The sequence below is a fragment of the Trematomus bernacchii genome, unplaced genomic scaffold (genome assembly GCF_902827165.1).
Source record: "Trematomus bernacchii unplaced genomic scaffold, fTreBer1.1, whole genome shotgun sequence".
Lineage (NCBI taxonomy): Eukaryota > Metazoa > Chordata > Actinopteri > Perciformes > Nototheniidae > Trematomus > Trematomus bernacchii.
The window spans coordinates 4,019,493-4,037,001 of record NW_022987910.1 but is presented as its reverse complement, the minus strand read 5'-3'; the positions used below and the strand labels follow the sequence as shown (position 1 = coordinate 4,037,001).

The 17,509-nt window shown below is 38.8% G+C and overlaps 1 protein-coding gene across 1 annotated transcript in view; it reads right to left on the bottom strand.

Moving 5' to 3' along the window:
* Positions 1 to 13,847, bottom strand: part of drd2a (dopamine receptor D2a) — a 38,623-nt gene extending 24,776 nt beyond the window's left edge. The window contains exon 1 of the mRNA XM_034115148.1: positions 13,506 to 13,847. The gene's annotated coding sequence lies outside the window, so the exon portion shown is untranslated. The remainder of the gene's footprint in view (positions 1 to 13,505) is intronic.
* Between the last annotated feature and the right edge of the window lie 3,662 nt (positions 13,848 to 17,509).

The following is a 17,509-nucleotide window of genomic DNA, read 5'->3' as shown; positions in this document are numbered from 1 at the left end:
TAATGTTTTACATTTGACTTAAAGATAAAATAAAATTGTAAGGTTAACCTAGGTGAAATGTAAATGATACACCAATTATAAAGCAACAATAACAGTGAACAATGTAGTGATTTTGATAAAATAGTCAGGTGCAATTAATAGAAAGTTTACTCTCAGAGTACAAATTGTCTTTTACTTCGAGAAGGTTTATGTGTTGTTGATCAATAGCAGTTTATCTAATTATTTTTCTAGGTGCTGCAATTTCCTGCTGTGAAAAGACACCTTTCCCTCCCGGCTTTAGAACAAGCATGCACTTCTGAAACAAAGAAGATGGGGCGAAAGACAAGTGAACTGTGTCACAAGACATTCTTTTTGGAGTCTCTTGATGTGTATTGTTCTTTGAAGCTCCCAGTAACAAGCCATCATTCCCTCTTTTTTTTTAAGGCCAGACACCTCCATCCTGGAATCTAAGAAGCTGCATGTGTCGTCTATAATAGCAAAACAGTTAATAGACCGCTGGTAGGAAAGCTCTGACACACAAACCCAGAATTCAAATGGGAGCTTTAATTTCAAAGTGGAGTGCAAAATCACAGATAGAAGCAAAGTGGGTGTTCTTCCTCTTCATGTCCTATTGAAATAAATCTGCAAAGTCTACAAAATGTGATAGCAATGCTATACACTTATGGACTATTATAACTGAAATTATTTGAAAACTGTTGCACCAGTTGCATCAGTTATTTGATGTTGATACAATTGTGAGTGTGTTATTATTTTGGCTCCAGCTGTTGGAGCTTTTTTCCGTGCGTGTGTGTTTGTGTGTAGGAGATCACTTCTGCCAGTGTACTGAAGAACTGTAAAGCCGTAAAATGTAAAAACACCATCTGACGTAAATACAATACAGTTAGCTTATTGAACAGTTTAACTTTGTTTACCAACATATATGTGCATATGGAAGAAAACACAGAGAAGCATATGAAAATATGTACCTACTAAACATTAAAAAACAAATATCTGTATCTGTGCATGCAGTATGCTGTGTAATGCACTTATTATCAAATCCAATTTGAATTAAAATGGCACCTTATTTTCCATAATTTATTTGTTTTTAGTCAAAATGACTGATGGAAAGGTTGCAAAGATGTGGCCGAATAGCATAAAAAGCAAGACTGCAGCCCAGAGTCTAATAAAGTATGGGAAAGACACAACAAACCCTGCTGTAATAAAATGCCTTGTGAATATTTAGAATGATGAAGTTGAAGGGTTTGTGGTCATAACAAATGACAATCTGGGCTACAGTACAAGCATTTTCAAACATTGCAGATAAACTCTCTGAAACTGCTACAGGGAAACTCACAATACTCTATAGACTATGTGTCAAACTGAGTTATGCCTGATTGATTGGAAATTACACTGTGGAGGATAAAAACTGATGAAAGGTGCATTAAATAGAACATTTCCTTAATGCTTCGGTGGCTGTGACACGAGCACTGGGATATTCATCAGCCAGTTAGTAAACATATGTTTCGATATCGTTTTGCTGTGGGAACAGGAGTTGCAGTTTTATGATGAAATTACACTTGGGTTGAATCGACTTCATTTATTTTACATTTGAATAATGACAGTTTACCAGTATATTAACGTGATGACATGCTGTAAGAAGGCCTAGTGTCGTAAATACACAGTCAATTTAACGCAATTCATTATAGCGTTAACACAAGTTTTATTAATAAATGTGATTATGGTTTCATTTATTGTGCCACAGCCATACCGGGACCCTAGCCCACCAATATGTTACCTGCTCATGAGTGTTGTTACGCCTGTATTTACCCTGCAATGAAATTGGCTCTACAGCCACAGAGAAGGTGAAGGGTGAAGTTTTCTTAATTCTTGTATACTCTTGAAGATAACATTTTGGTCATCAGTGAATGAGATATAACCTCTGACCTTAATCACAGACATCAAAATGTTGATCCTCTAAGTCACCATAAGGCCTGCAGTCACGCAAAGCAACCTTAAAGCTAAATATTAACACTTCTAAGTACCATTAGACAGAGCTGGAATGAGAAGGCAAATACTAACACATTTAGCATACCCCAAGAGTGCTTCCTAAACAAAGCTTCACCAGAGAACTAAATCAACAAAGTGAAAGCATGCCCCAACAACAAAGATTACTCAAACAGAACCAAACAGCATGAGCTTCAGAACTACTACCACAACTTAGTCACAAGAAAGGCTGGTCAAAACCAGAAAGGCAATTCAAACAGGTCATCTATACCTATACTATGGTGATTTGATCCATATGAATGCACCTGCCCATTGCCTGGAAAGGTTAGATGCCGCCTATCACAGTGCTCTGAGATTTGTTACTAACTGTAAAGTACTTACTCATCACTGTACCCTGTATGCCAAGGCAGGTTTGCCTTCACTTACTGGTCGGAGGCTCAGTCATTGGTACATATTCATATATAAAGCCATGCTGGGTAAACTACCGACTTATATATGCTCTTTGATCTCACGGAGAGTGGCAAGTAGCTATTGCCTGAGATCCCAGGATGTGTTTTTATTACATGTGCCAAGTGCTAGGACTGTTTTAGGTACTAAAGCTTTTATGTGCGCTGCTCCTCTGGCTTGGAACACCATGCAAAAAATATTGAAACTGAGCATTTTGATTCCCTTGCATCGTTTTAAAACACGGCTGGATGAAATGTTATTGGATACCTGTAAATGTAAATAGGTTGCTAATGTATACCCCTGTAATTATGTTGTGATGTCCTTTTGTTTTCTGTTTGTTTTTATATGTGTAACTAAATGTACCGCAGGTCTCCCTTGAAAAAGAGATCGTTGATCTCAATGGGATTTTTTAACCTGGTTAAATAAAGGCTACAAACAAACAAACAAACTATATTTCAGTACTGGTGGCAATATTGTCACCTGCCTGCACCTGCCTGCGCTCAAACCAGACCATGTAAACAGGCTGGTGTTTCTAGCAAAAAATCTTTAAGAGATGAGATGAGCAGCCCTACCAGCATTTGCCATGGTGGCCAAAACATTTTTATTTGGTCTTAAATTGTAGTTCAACATTTATTTCCTGTTACTTCTGGACCATGACGGTGGGCCAGCCTTTAATGTTTAACTGAGTGGAATATGTTTTACCAAAATGTTGGCTATATGTTAAGGAGTTTTCAGGTTGTGACAGTGCACTGCAACATGTTTGTTGATCTTGTTTATTGGTATTTATTATTTTGATATTATTTATTTAAATGTAGACATGAATGTATAATTTATTTTATTTTATTTTGTATTGGTTTTTCAGTTGATTACCCTGAACGTATAATTCAACAGTTAAAAAGTTCAAATTATTATTTGTATTAGTTTTAAAGTACAATAAATGGATGTTTTCAAAGTCAATGAGTAATCGCATTTAAAAATCGCAATTACAATTATTGACCCAAATAATCGAGGTTATGATTTTTGCCATAATCGAGCAGCCCTATTATATGTCCAGCAGGCTATACGTTCAGAAAACAATGCATGAGGCACAATTTAGAATGGAATTGAGACAAAACGACCTGCATGGCTCATAAGGAAATGGTGTGCAAATGGGTGGGGAAATGGACGAGGAAGCTCAGGTGAGGGGGATGAGGTGATTGCAGGGCAGATGGTAGAGACTACTCCTGGGATGAATGGAGGAATGTCTGAGGGAATCTGGTAAAGAATAACGCTGATTGGGTCTAGGAAAGCGTTGATGTGGCTGGAGAGAGGGACAGAGAGGCAGAAAAAGAATACACAAAAACTCAGGTGGACATTGTGATGATTGTAAACCACATATGTCCAGTTGCAGAATGGAAGCTTGACAGTCATCGCAACAGTTATTATTAATTATACCACCAGAATTATTTGTGGTAAAAGATAAAAAAGCTACTGTATCATGAGGCTAACATCAATGAGAGACTGCATGCAATCACTGTGCACAGCTGGTCCTTAAAATGATTGATCACAAGGCATAAAGGAATTCCAACCCTCCAATGATTTAAGAATTGGGAGTTAATTCAATCATTGTGTAAGCTGGGAGCTCTATAACTGAGAATGCTTTCTCTTACAACACAGATCAAATACACACAGAGATATAACAAGTAAACTGTGAGTAATTTTAGCTACAAAGGAGTATCTCCCACATTATTCTACAGTATTAACGTGAAGGTTTTATTGCAAACAGCTGGATTACGAGCAGCAGCTACAGTGTTTCCATCATCATTAAACAGGTTGTATAGTGCTTGAGCCTACCAAGTGACCTCTTAATTGTGAACAGTTGACCTGTCTTGGATACAATCCTTAAATAACCTCACATTCTACCCACAATCCCTCAGTCTCACATCCAACCGCATCCTCTTATTCCCATGTGACCCCATCACTGATCTATGAAAGCAGGAGGCATTATCTGGCTATCCTGGATTTCCACAGTAGTGACAAGGCTTTTCTCTGCAGACAGGCGAGGACCCCGGCTTCAACTGCCCGAAAAAACAGATAAAAAGCACAAGTGAGGGTGTTTGCTTTGTTCTTGTTACACAGATGCAATGTAGGATATGTCTTTTTTCTCTCTTTCATCAGATAAAGTGTACAATTACATTCCAAGACGAAATAGCAAATGTTATTTACAAAAAGATTGACAAAAGCAGAGGCAGGTTTGAATAAATAAAGAGATTAAATGTTTTCATTTGTAAACATAGATATTAATGTTTCTATTTTTATATTATAAGATTATAACTTATTTTATCTTTAACAGTATGAATATATGAGTGATGTTGGTTCTAGTGTGTTTCATAGTTTACTTTATACCATGTTATTGTTGGAGATTGCAGCCAACACATTATGGTGTAATTATTTTTGTAATAATGGGGCAATTATAAAATAATAAGAAGGTACAATTATGATATCATTGGGGAGCAAAATGGTCATGACAGTTTCTTATAAAAATCCAACCATAATGCCTTTTTAATTCCCCCATAAATACACCCATTGTTGTCTATATTATTGTACCCTAAAATAATAGTACTTCTAGCATTATTCATGGTAAGCAACATTAGGCTGCTTCGTACAGAGCAACTGTTTTGAAATTATAATTGAATCTCCTATAAAATGTTGAAGGTCTCTGAACTGGCATCAGTCTGTGAAAAACGAATAAACCTGTTCCTCATTGCTGTTGAGTGCTAATCTCCTCCAATCAGCAGCGATTCAGTCATCAGTTTATTAAACCTGACAGTAAACCGCACTGTTAATCTTACAATAAGCCCCATTTAATCAACAATTTGGTTGTGTTGAGTCACTGCTATTCTAGAGCCCTGAAATATGATTCACACACACACACACACACACACACACACACACACACACACACACACACACACACACACACACACCACACACACACACACACACACACACACACACACACACACACACACACACACACACACACACACACACACACACACACACACACACACACACACACACACACACACACACACACACACACACACACACACACACCACACACACACACACCACACACACACACACCCACACACACACACACACACACACACACACACACACACACCACACACACACACACACACACACACACACACACACACACACACACACACACACACACACACACACACACACAAGTGCCTTGAATACCACACTACAAATTTCACTTCCTGCCTTGGTTTTTTTGCTCTCTTTTTTCCGTGTCTTTTTGCATAATTGGGCATTGTTTGAAATGCTCCGTTAACAATGTTTTCTGGGTTTGGAATGCGAGACATTTTCATTTAACACCTGTTTTAAGGGCAATTGAAGATAAATTATTCCAACTGGAACCAAATAATCTATTAATAAATATAATTTGTGTGGATAATATGGCGTCGCTAATGTTCTCTTTTAATTTCTAAATTCTTGCCAGTTATGTATACCTGAATTCTTATAGATTTGTTTGTGTGACACGGTTAAACGGACATCCAGTTCTAATGGTACAGATAGGACATTTAGATTTTGCCAACCCTGTCCACATGCATCATTTAATCCTTTACAAATCCCAGTAAAGGGGAAGTAAAACCTCAAGCTGATACCTCTTGGTCAATACTGTCAAAGTGTTTGATTCCACCCTGCGATAGCCTTCAACCTAATTCGTTTTCTATCTACCACATCCCCTCTTAGAAGGGGGTCAGAATCATCGATGCTGAATAAGTCAATGGCTATCTTGTGAATTCCCTTTCTCGTAAAATAGCTTTTGTTACTGTTTGAGTGAATAGGCAACTCCTAACAATTTCCAAGCCTCTTTCTACAGGCTTGCTGTGTAGGTGGAAGCTGTCTTTAAGTGTGCTGAAAATAAACCTGCTCATTCAGAGTAGCAATTACAGTGTCATTATCCTGGAGTTCCAATTATCCCTCCTTTTTCTCTGCACTTACCATTACGAAATATTTTCTGGTAAAATCCTTCTTACGTACACTTTCAATCAGTTTTGTTTGGCACCCTTTTGAGATGGGGCAATACAAAATTGATAAGATGGTGAATGATTCAAAAGACATATACTGAATAAGTATTTTTCCTTTCTATATGAAACATAAAAAGGCACTCTTGCAGCCTCACTGTTGTGCCCTTAGTGGTACACCGATATTTTCATCAAACAGCTATAGTAGTTGAAGAGTTACAGTTTCAAAGACAGTGTTTGTAAAGATGATAAATCAATTCTATTTTTCAGGCAGTGTGCATCTGCTTAAAGAAGAGGGGGGAAAAGAAGAAGAGACAGCAGTTTCTTCTTTCAGGATGCTGAGCTACGGCACTTGACACATATGCAATAACCTGTATCACTGAAAATGGCATTCAGAGCAGACATTTTAACTCTGACAAGGGACTTTTTACTATGGAGATCCTGTCAGAAAGAGGAGAAAACTAATCTAATATGAGGAACCATACAGGAAGTTACAAGTCACATTGAGAGAAAGGAAGGAAGATATAAAGGGCTAAATAAAAGGCACTGAGACCAAATCCCTCTGGGCACAAATTCCACCTATACATCAATGTTATTGATACAGTACGACATAAAGGTTATTGTAGTGGCAATTCCAGCCATTACCTTCTTAAATCATGCCATAAGGGTAAAAATGGTAGAGCATCCGCCCACTGGAAAGAGAGGAGAGGTAGGTTGGTAACAAGCCTCCATTGTCCTCATTAGGTCGTAGGGAAGCTCTAACCTAACAACCGGTGTTGTCTCTTGTGAGACACCCACACATGCACACACATACGTGTATGTACACACACATACAAAAATAACACACATACACCTAGCTGCTTTTCCATTACAGGCCAACGAACATGTAGGAACGCATGCAGGTGTACACAGACATCCATACACAGCTTCCCTCGACAGAGGCTTGTAAGCCCCGAGTAAATCAAGTGCTTCTGTGAGCCCCACTGTACCCGTCTGCAACAACGGTGCTGTTTATAGTAAAGATAAAAGGTGAGGTTAATAAAACTGGGTGTTTCATGTTCGATGCTTGTCTGAGCTTATTGCAGTCATCTCAGGCAGTCCATAATCCTGCATATCCCCACACTATCCTGGAAGGTGCTGTTGGCTGTGGAGTGAACAAAGATGCACTGAAGCAGGCAGATTCTTTGCACTTGTGATTAGCAGATCAATGTGAAACCGTGCCAACATGTGTCTTTTTGTATTTCTCCCTCCTCCCTCTGTGTTTGGCACAGAGATACAGTCGGTTTTTTCTCATTCTCAGTTTGAGGCTACATAACAGCATTGTTATCACCCACTGTGAAATGGGATATTATCCGTTGCCAGGTGAAAATGTTGCATAATTTTGACCTTTAATAAAACCGTTGTCAGCTTAAAAATGTGAAGCAGAGCCATTTACTTTAATTAATGGCCATGCAAGGGAACATTAATCGGAAGAGGAACAGTATGACCCAAACATATTGATAGAGGGGTTATTAGTGGCTGCCTGTAATAACGACACACCTAAATTGCACTGATCATTTACTTCATGTAAACAAATCTCCTCCTTTCGTGAAAATAGAAAAGCCCTCATCAGTTTCTGCATCGGTATCACTATTTGAACATGCAGATGAAGGGGCCTGTTATAGCATGCTACAAGCGAATGAGACTGGTGAAAATGTATTATTGACACAAGAGATTTGACACATATTACTAAACTTTCAAATCTGATTTTGAGCTGCTTCCACCAGTTCTGCAACCATAAAGAAACGGACCACAGTAGGATAGGATGCAACAAGTAAGCCTGGAAAAAGGTCACAAGGCCTGATGGATTGGTAGTGACAAAATAAACCGCAATGGTATCTTGTGGTTGTCACTTTTACCAGGCAATTGAAAGGAATTCGTTTTTTCTCATTTGCTTTCAAGCTGCTCTGTGATCGCTGAGAGGTGGTCAAGACGGGAAATCTATCTACAATTGGAAAAAAAAAAATATTACATTGGTGATTTAAGAGATGATGGAATATAAAAGAATGTATTCAATCACTGCTCCCAGTAAAAAAGCAGTAAGAAGTGGTGGTTGTGTAGGGTCTATTACTGTAAGTGGAAGCTTTCACTAAAATGCTCAAATGATTGGTATTGAAAATTGTAATCTACCTAACTATGAAGCAAGAAATGTCTGTCTGTCTGTCTGTCTGTCTGTCTGTCTGTCTGTCTGTCTGTCTGTCTGTCTGTCTGTCTGTCTGTGTGTGTGTATGTATCTCCTCCTTTCAATGGACTTCACACATGGCAGGTAATGCTTGGAACCGAAAGACGAGCAGTGTTCAAGCTGTTCAAATTTCAACGTTCAACACATACTTTTAGGAGTCAAGCAACCGGCCGTCCCGAACAGGCACGCAATCCTAACAGGCACCCCCCCACACAACACTCCAAGCAGCAATACAGGGAGCTAGGCAAACGTCCCTTCCAAACGGCCCACACTAGAAACTGTTGATACTGATTTAATATCAATCCCATGCTGACTCAAACATCTGGATGTATTGTTGACAATGAGCCAACAAGCTATCAGACTCAATTATTTTAATATAAAACCCTTAAGCACATTTATATCTATATATTGATTTTGTTACATTAAGAAGTACAAAGTTTATAGAGCAATGTTTGAGTCAAACCTGCTGTTGTCTGACACCTTTAAGAACTATCCTGCTCACTTACACTCATGTATACAACGTGTAAATAAAAAGGTTTGATTGGTTTATCACAACATTCAATTGGTGGCCCTAACATTTAAATGAGAGAGTCCCTTATACTGCCAGTGCGCCTCCTTCTGAGAAAGATAAGATGCTGTATACTTCAATTATATGTATCCTATACACTGTGAGCACAGTATTATAAAAACAGTCAACATATTAAATCGGAAATGACTTATCACCTATTAAGTATGACCCATTCATCTTTTGAAAAACCTTACTGTCAGTTTTTCCAAATATGGGGTGCCTGTAGGCTTTGCTATTTTCAGAGATTAGCAGTTCCTCGGAAAGTCTTGTATTGGACAATAATTTATCAAAGCTACGACCAAAAGGTCATACAGACAGGAGAATCTATGCTTGCTTTGTTCACCCAACAAAACACTCCAAGACTCTTGAGGAAAATGTCAAGGAAGCTGCCACTGAGGGGCTGTTTAGTAAAACCCAGCTTTCATTTGGCACTTGACACAAGAGCTTGAAAAATATAGTTCAAAGTGATACGTGATTCGTGTCACGGCTAGCTTGTATCTTACACATCACCCCACTCCATCTCACTTTCACCTTTTTAATGTTTGTCCTTTTAAAGACTGATTTTCAGAGTGTTTGAGTGAGCTGTGTAAATATGTTTTCTTTGTACACCACGGTGGTCTTAGTGTTTCAGGCACCATCTGGTGGAGTTCAAATGATCTGGTCTTAGTGCCACTAAATTAAAGTCCACAGGGAGAAACTCTTAAATGGACCACACATTCCAATTTCAGCGTATTCAGACCAAACACACTCTATATTGAAATAATTGGGAGGACATTTCCTTTCTCTAGGGACAAGCTGTTCCTTCTTTCTACTTTTGCTAATAATCCTCATTGCTTCCCCTCTCCTCTAATAGACACCCTTACAATTGCTGCACATAGTTATTTCAAACATTTTACCTTTGATGTTATATCAAGCTCTACAGGAGCCATAACTAATGAAGAAATGTCCAATTGATATCCTCTGACAATGCAGCCTTACTGTAGCTAAAGCACTTTCACACCTCTCAGTGCATATATATTGTGTGTGTCTAGCTCAACAGGGGATCAGTGAGATAGAGAGCCATGGAAAGGTTCACTGTTCTTACTGATCACTCACATATTTAACTAACTGTTGCTCTTGCCTCAAAAGAACAAGACAAATGGGCTATTTTTCTAATTAAAAATGTGTGATGGAGCGGTTCTCTCCAGCAGAGCGTTATGTGTGTAAAACTTATTTTTGTCTGCTTTTTACGGCAATCTAATTATAAATGTGATGATGCATTTGTTAAGGTGTTAGTTATTGTCAAGTGTAACTGCACCATAAAGGCAAATAATACAGTGCTGTGAGAGAGAGAATTTTCTATGAAACACACACACAAAGAGAGCACACTTATGGCAACATAATACAAACCCCTCATTTAGGTTACAATCGTAACTCAAACACAATGCAACATACTGTTTATATACACAATCTGTAGTAATGTGTTGATATCATGGACGCATCATTAATGCACACACAGACCAACCTGCCACCATAACTTTGAGAATATAACTGTAACATGGAGCATTATCAGATCCTGATGGATTTCTTGTTGGCTTTAGGACCTAATTGACTCCTCCATCCTTTCAGTGATGTTGCCAGTCCCTAGAGTGTGGACGTATTTGACATGCTGGGGAATGGGTTTCAGGAGAGAAGAGAATGTAGGCCAGTCAGATACATTCACATAGATCCAATACAATTAAATGATTAACTGGTCAAAACACAATGGGGCTGCTGAGCCACATCAAAATACAGGAGGAGATGCACTGGTGTTTTGGTGCTACGTGTGCATTATGCCAGATTATTGTGAAACCGCCGCTAGTCTGAGGAGTCTGCTGTGCGGTTACACTGGTTGTTATTTTGAGGTCATTTTGAGTTTTAGTGTAAATGTAAATGTAAATGTAAACTATTTATATTTCATGTTAACTCACTTATGTTCTAGACAAACCGAACAAAAAGGTCACCAAAGCTCTCTTGTCCACCATTTCTTAGCCTTTTTTTGTTTATCATGGTCCAAACAATGTTCCCTCTTAGTTTTTTGTATTCCTCTTCAGCTTACATTGACATAATTACGGTTAACATCTACTGCTTTTAAAACTCTGAGACTGCTGTAAGAGCAGGGCTTTCCGGGGTTTAGTGGACCCTGACATTTCTGAAAGCACCACATATAATCATCTCAAATCATAAAGCATCAAAGTATGCAAGATGCCAATTAACTTGTATCATGGCATAGAGGACTTTATTATTAAACTAAAAATATGTTACGTTTGACATTGCAGAGCTTTTTGTAGCATCTTGTAAACATAAACTAATGCTTCAATTTGAAGCTATTTGTTACTTTATTCTAATGGCTTGACCCCTGTAGCACATATGGAGAATGGCTTTTTTTGTGAGTATCTGTTTATTAAATGAGGTTTTGATTTTCAGAGACTTGATCAAATTTGGGCGATAAAAGCCTGTAAACAAACAGGTTTGTAATTAAATGTAATCACGGGCCCAGGCTGAAGCACGGTGTTGTTTTTGTTGAATACATGTCATCTCTCTTGGGAGCAGTGTGCTGAATTGAAATATCACTATTGACTGACCAGCTGCATCAAGTGATTTGGCTTTAAATCTGTGTACCACCATGATGTAAATATACTCACGTAGGCTTATCTCTCACAACGTAAAGCTATAGCAAAGTCCTAATGGGTGTTGTCTTTTCCTGATACTAATCCATGTAAATCATGGCGAGATAAATATCAGTTTTTTAAATGAATAGTTGTCTGGAGGCAATCAGGAGATTTGATTCAATGTAGCTGTCTGGCTTAAACAGCTGGACTTGACAAGCACTGCATCAGGCTGCCCTTTCGTTGCTGTTTACTTCACAAGGTGTGACACATCAGAGTCAGGAAGACGTATAATCCATATGAATGAACAATGCGTCTGGAAAACTGTCACTGGACAGACAGCAAATTGACACTACATTCAGTCTCAGGAGTTCCCTTGGTATTTGAAAGATGCAAACACTTGGAGCAAGCATTTCACATTTCTCCTTTAAGAAACCATTCCAATTGTTAATTGTGAGCTAACAAACCCAACTGTCCCTGTCCACTGGTGGTCCTTTTTGGTGACAGCACAAATTCGGTTAACAGAATTGAGCTATCCAAAGGACCATACCTTAGTTGGTGACCACATGCCAAAACAGTTTGACATGAGCTATCTTGTTCCCAATCACATTTTTCCTTTTTTCAAATGTTGACTTCAGTTACCGACTGAATATCAATATCTGCATCATCATTATCACCATTCTCTTCCATCTGTTTGGGAAATGGCAAACTAAGCATATTTCAACAAAAATAAAACAATGCAACACCATCATGCTACATGTTTTATACATGCAATTAAATACATAAATTACTTAAAGGCCACTATCAACTCTGTGACAGTATGACTGATAGGTTGTTAGCCCACAGGTTTCAGACAGCTGCAGATAAACTGGTCTGTTCACCTAATTTATATTGCCTGTTAACTTGTGAAAGCTGCTCAGCGAGGGTTGATAGGATACATGACGGGTTGTTCAGCCAGAACAGCACACACCTGCCCTGCACCGAGCCCTGTGTCGAGGACGCGCTGCCCCTGGAGAACCTAGCACTAATTACAAACTGGAAGGCACAAAAAGATCTCAAATCAGCTCCGTGGGTTGGAAAGGACGGAGAGCTTGACACAATCACATTGTCACATCTCAATAATTAAATGACAACTCACTTAGAGCACTTTTGCTGGGCTCCTAATACGGCGGAGAGCAAATGTTTGCTTTCAGTTGTTTTACACCGGAGACCAACCCGGATCAATACTGACAACAACATACCTGCTATACAAATAAATCTTCACGATAATGCGTCTGTGTGACACAAACACTGTTGATGTGCTTACGCGCTCACACTCGCTCATTCACAGAAACGGTCTTAAAGTGTTAATTTGCAAATAGACAAATATTTCGAGTTTGGATTAATCTTAAAGTAGTCTCACAACAGCAAATTCATCTTGAAAGTTAATATTTTAGGGAATCACACCCAATAAATCACTTTATATCACCCCATATGTCTCAGTAGGTATAGGTTTGACTGGACCACCGAACCCTGCTGGATAGAAAATGCTTCACATATATTCACAGATCCAAGCAAGAAAATCTTATTTTTGCAAGTTTGGCGCATTACACAGGGAAACAAATGTGTCTTACCTTCACGCCATAAGTTTGACTGAATCTTTGTTTTTACGGGTTAAATCCAAGCGCACCCCAGTTAGCTCCTACTGTATCCGTCATTTGCTTTACACATGGTTTACTCTTTGAAATTGAAACGAATCGGTGCGGCGGTTTGGGTCCGAGGCATTAGTACAGGCTGTTGGGGGACAACTACACTGGCGATGAGAGCCTAAACATAGGATGCATACAAAACATAAATACATAAAACTGCTTTAAATCTTTAACTGTTTCCCGGTTATTTGGCAAAAACCTCGAGGAAAGCGTTTCTTCCCTCTCGATCTCGAGAGAAGCACGCTGAAACTGTACGGTGTCCGTATGATGTCCAGGAGCTTTACGCACGGAGTTACCTTCGGTACTGACTGAGGAAGGCGAAGACGCAGAGACTGTGGAAAATAAAGGCGGGGTTACATCTGTTTAAACCCTGGAAGGGACGTATATTTCCTTTACGGTCACCGTCATTGGGGGCAGACCTTGTCACCTTATGTTTGCCTGACATTTTCAGTACTGCGTGCCAATTTACGCCACAAGCTGGATCCAAAGGATTCCATCCACTGGTGGACGAGAGTGGACGAGATTTGAGAAATAAATAGTTTGCTACTAATTTAGTACACATTCATTTTAGGCGGTGAATCGTGATAAACTTAGTGCATGACGTGCATGACGTGGAAAATGCCAATGGAGTGGGAATAACACTACATTTGTACCCATATACACATATTAACACATCTCTCTCTCTCTCTCTCTCTCTCTCTCTCTCTCTCTCTCTCTCTCTCTCTCTCTCTCTCTCTCTCTCCTCTCTCTCTCTCTCTCTCTCTCTCTCTCTCGTTATAAGAATAATACATATTATAATGATGATGATAATAATAATAATAATAATAATAATCATCATTATAATTATTAATTATTAATAATAATAATATGATATACTCGTATACCAGTAATCATTTAAAAACCCTTGTCATTATTTAATAACTGGCCTCTCAGTACCCAGAACTCTGCTTGGGTTTTGTATTTAGTTTACATGTGGTCATTTTTAAATGCAATTAACTAATTGTTTAAAATAGAATAAAGGTACTGTAGGTGCCAATCGGAACAATATTCTCAGTCCTCAGTCTCTGCACATACTCTATACCGTACAAGTGGAGAAGAGTTTGATTTTAAATGCAATACTCTTGTGTCAGGACACACTCTTGACTTTGTTCCCGATCAAAAAGGTAATCTGAGTGTCAATATGATTGCTCTCCACACTACAGCCCAGGTGTTTGAGAACAGATACAAGAACATATGATGCAGAATTGTTTATGTATGTAGTATGTCAGAAGTAGCACAAGAGCATTTTCAATAACAGCACACATTTCTCACATGTTGAAGCTTGGGATTTCTCTCTGTGTCAAATGTTGTTAGTTTTGTCTGCATCTGAAAGCCGTGTATTTATACTGTAGTGATGTTTCTTATTCCAAATATCATTAGAGTTATACTTGACCTGTGTGCTAACTTTAATAAACATTTGAAAATTGAAGTGATTTCACCTCACCGTTCTTTCTCATTCAGGTGAGACTTAAACAAGGATTTATGTTAAAGCACAACCAAGCTAATATATGTTAAAACAACACACAAAGATCAATAGAGAACCTTGTTCATTACAGGAAGACAAAAGTGGGCAATCACGGTCAGTGCCTCTTAGTGAGATTTGCATACCATACCTTTCAACTGTATATCAATTTTACAGAATTTTGATTGAAACACAAATGTGATCATAAATTGTATAGCAAATGTAAGAAAACCATTGCTGAGTGATGAAACATTGATGTAGAACCACTGGCAGAACTGTTAAGTGTATTAACTCAGGTACAGATTCATTGTGTTTGAATATATTGTCTTCATTTACTGCAAACAATCAAAACCAAAGGCATTTTGAGAAAGGAAACAAAGTAATTATAGCATGATTAATTAAGACAGCCACAGGCATCATAGATAGCAAAAAGATAAATTACAACCCCCCAAAATCCTCACAATTAATGAAATATTAGACACTAGTGATACTACCTGACTGTGGCATATTCCTGTGTGAAGCTTTGCAAAGGATGGATTTCCTCAATTCTGTGCTCTTGTGGTGACATCTGCTCTCAAGCAGATAGCAATATCACAGTTTAGACTTCTGATTCGCAGATGAACATATACACACTAGGATTCATACGCTGATACAGTACACATACAAACTTGCACCGTCCCTGGGCTTGTTGTGGGAGGCACAAACACATATAACTGCTGACTGCCATAAGGCAACATTGCAGCCTGGTGCTGCCTGATATGGCCTCTATCAACTTCAGTTGATGAGTGCATCTTGGCAGCATGCTAAATAAATCACAGCAACTTAGATGATGGTGTTCAGTTCATGCTATTTCACACTAAGGCTTCACCCTTGTGTCATGCCAATAACTGTTGAAATCCACCAAGGAGAGATCCACAATATTGCGTATAATCTGAATGTCAGAGGGTAAATTCACTTCAGCGATGGAATTCTTTTTCATCCTTATGTCGAGCAGTACTTGTAGAGACAGATTAGATTCTAGACACATACGCTCCTCTCTCAGCCTGGCCCAGACACAGAGCCTCCACTGGTGAGCGGATGCCGACTTGAGGTAAGCCGGGGAAGGCACAAACCTGGCAAGAAGGAGGACACGACTGTGACATAAAGGGTTCTCGCTCCCTCTTACACTCACACACAGCACACACAGCCTGTGCCTAACATTGACTAATCCTGAAAGTGAATTATATGTTATGCACCAGGCATCATCACTTTAAAGTTCACCTCACCCTATAAAGAATTGATGATGTTATTACTGGTTAGCACTCTATAAGGTTGACATCCTCCACTCATAACACTGAGGCTCATTCCCTGGCTGGCACTCGCTCCAGACGTACTGTGTTGAAGTTTTGGCCCAGCTGCCAGTTTGGACAACGACATTGACAGCACAGGTACCACAGAGATGAGTTAAGGAGTGATGAGGAAGAGAGGGAGAGAGGGAGAGAGATGAAGACGAGGGAGAGATTTTTAGATATGAGAGATGCACTAGCAGCTTTCCTCCAGGGAGCGTGGAGTATTTAAAAAGACAAGTCTGCAAAAACTCGAAACTTTTTGTTATTGAAAGCACATAAGCATAAAAATAAGTAAAAACCAACAATGGATTGATGCTATTAGCAAAGAATGTGCAGCCAAGGTCTGATAGTGCTTATTTCTCTGTGCCATAATAGCTCTATTGTTGTCCAAAAACACTACGAAACAGTGAGCAACATCATTGCACTGGGTATTGTAACATACGCATTAGTCATGTAGTTTATATAGAGCCTGTCCCACTGACTACTGCACAGAATATATATTCTTCCCCAACTAAAATCGGTCCACAAAAGAAATACAGTAAACACATGTGCAAAATGCTACAGTTCCCAGGGGTTTTAGAAAAGTGTACTTTATGTCTAGCCAGTGGCTTGACTCAGATGTCATTTTCATTTTTCCCACTCAGTCACCTAACAACTCTGGGCCAGACTCTCAATAACTAGTCGATGGACTGCCAAAAGAAATTGAGCAGACGTCATAATTTCCTATTTAGTTTATCTTGCGGTCTATTAAATGGATTAGGGGGAGAAAAAAAACCATACATTTTTCTTCCCAGTAAAAAGATTGTAGTTCTTAGTCCTTCAGTACATTTACATGTTTTGGCCCAAAGTAGGTTGTTAATATGAAAAACAAATTGTCATTACATTTTATACAGACAATCATGATTCCTAAACAATTATTTGCTATGAAAGCTGAGATCCCCAGACGTTTTATCTAGCACCATTGTCAGGTTTCACTACCGTATCATCAAAGAAGAGCAATTGGCATTATTTAAAACAAGTGGGTTTTTATTTAAGTGCCACAGATCCGTGGGGACGTTGTAAAGCACTGAAAGGCAGTCTAATCAATTGTCATTCTGGTG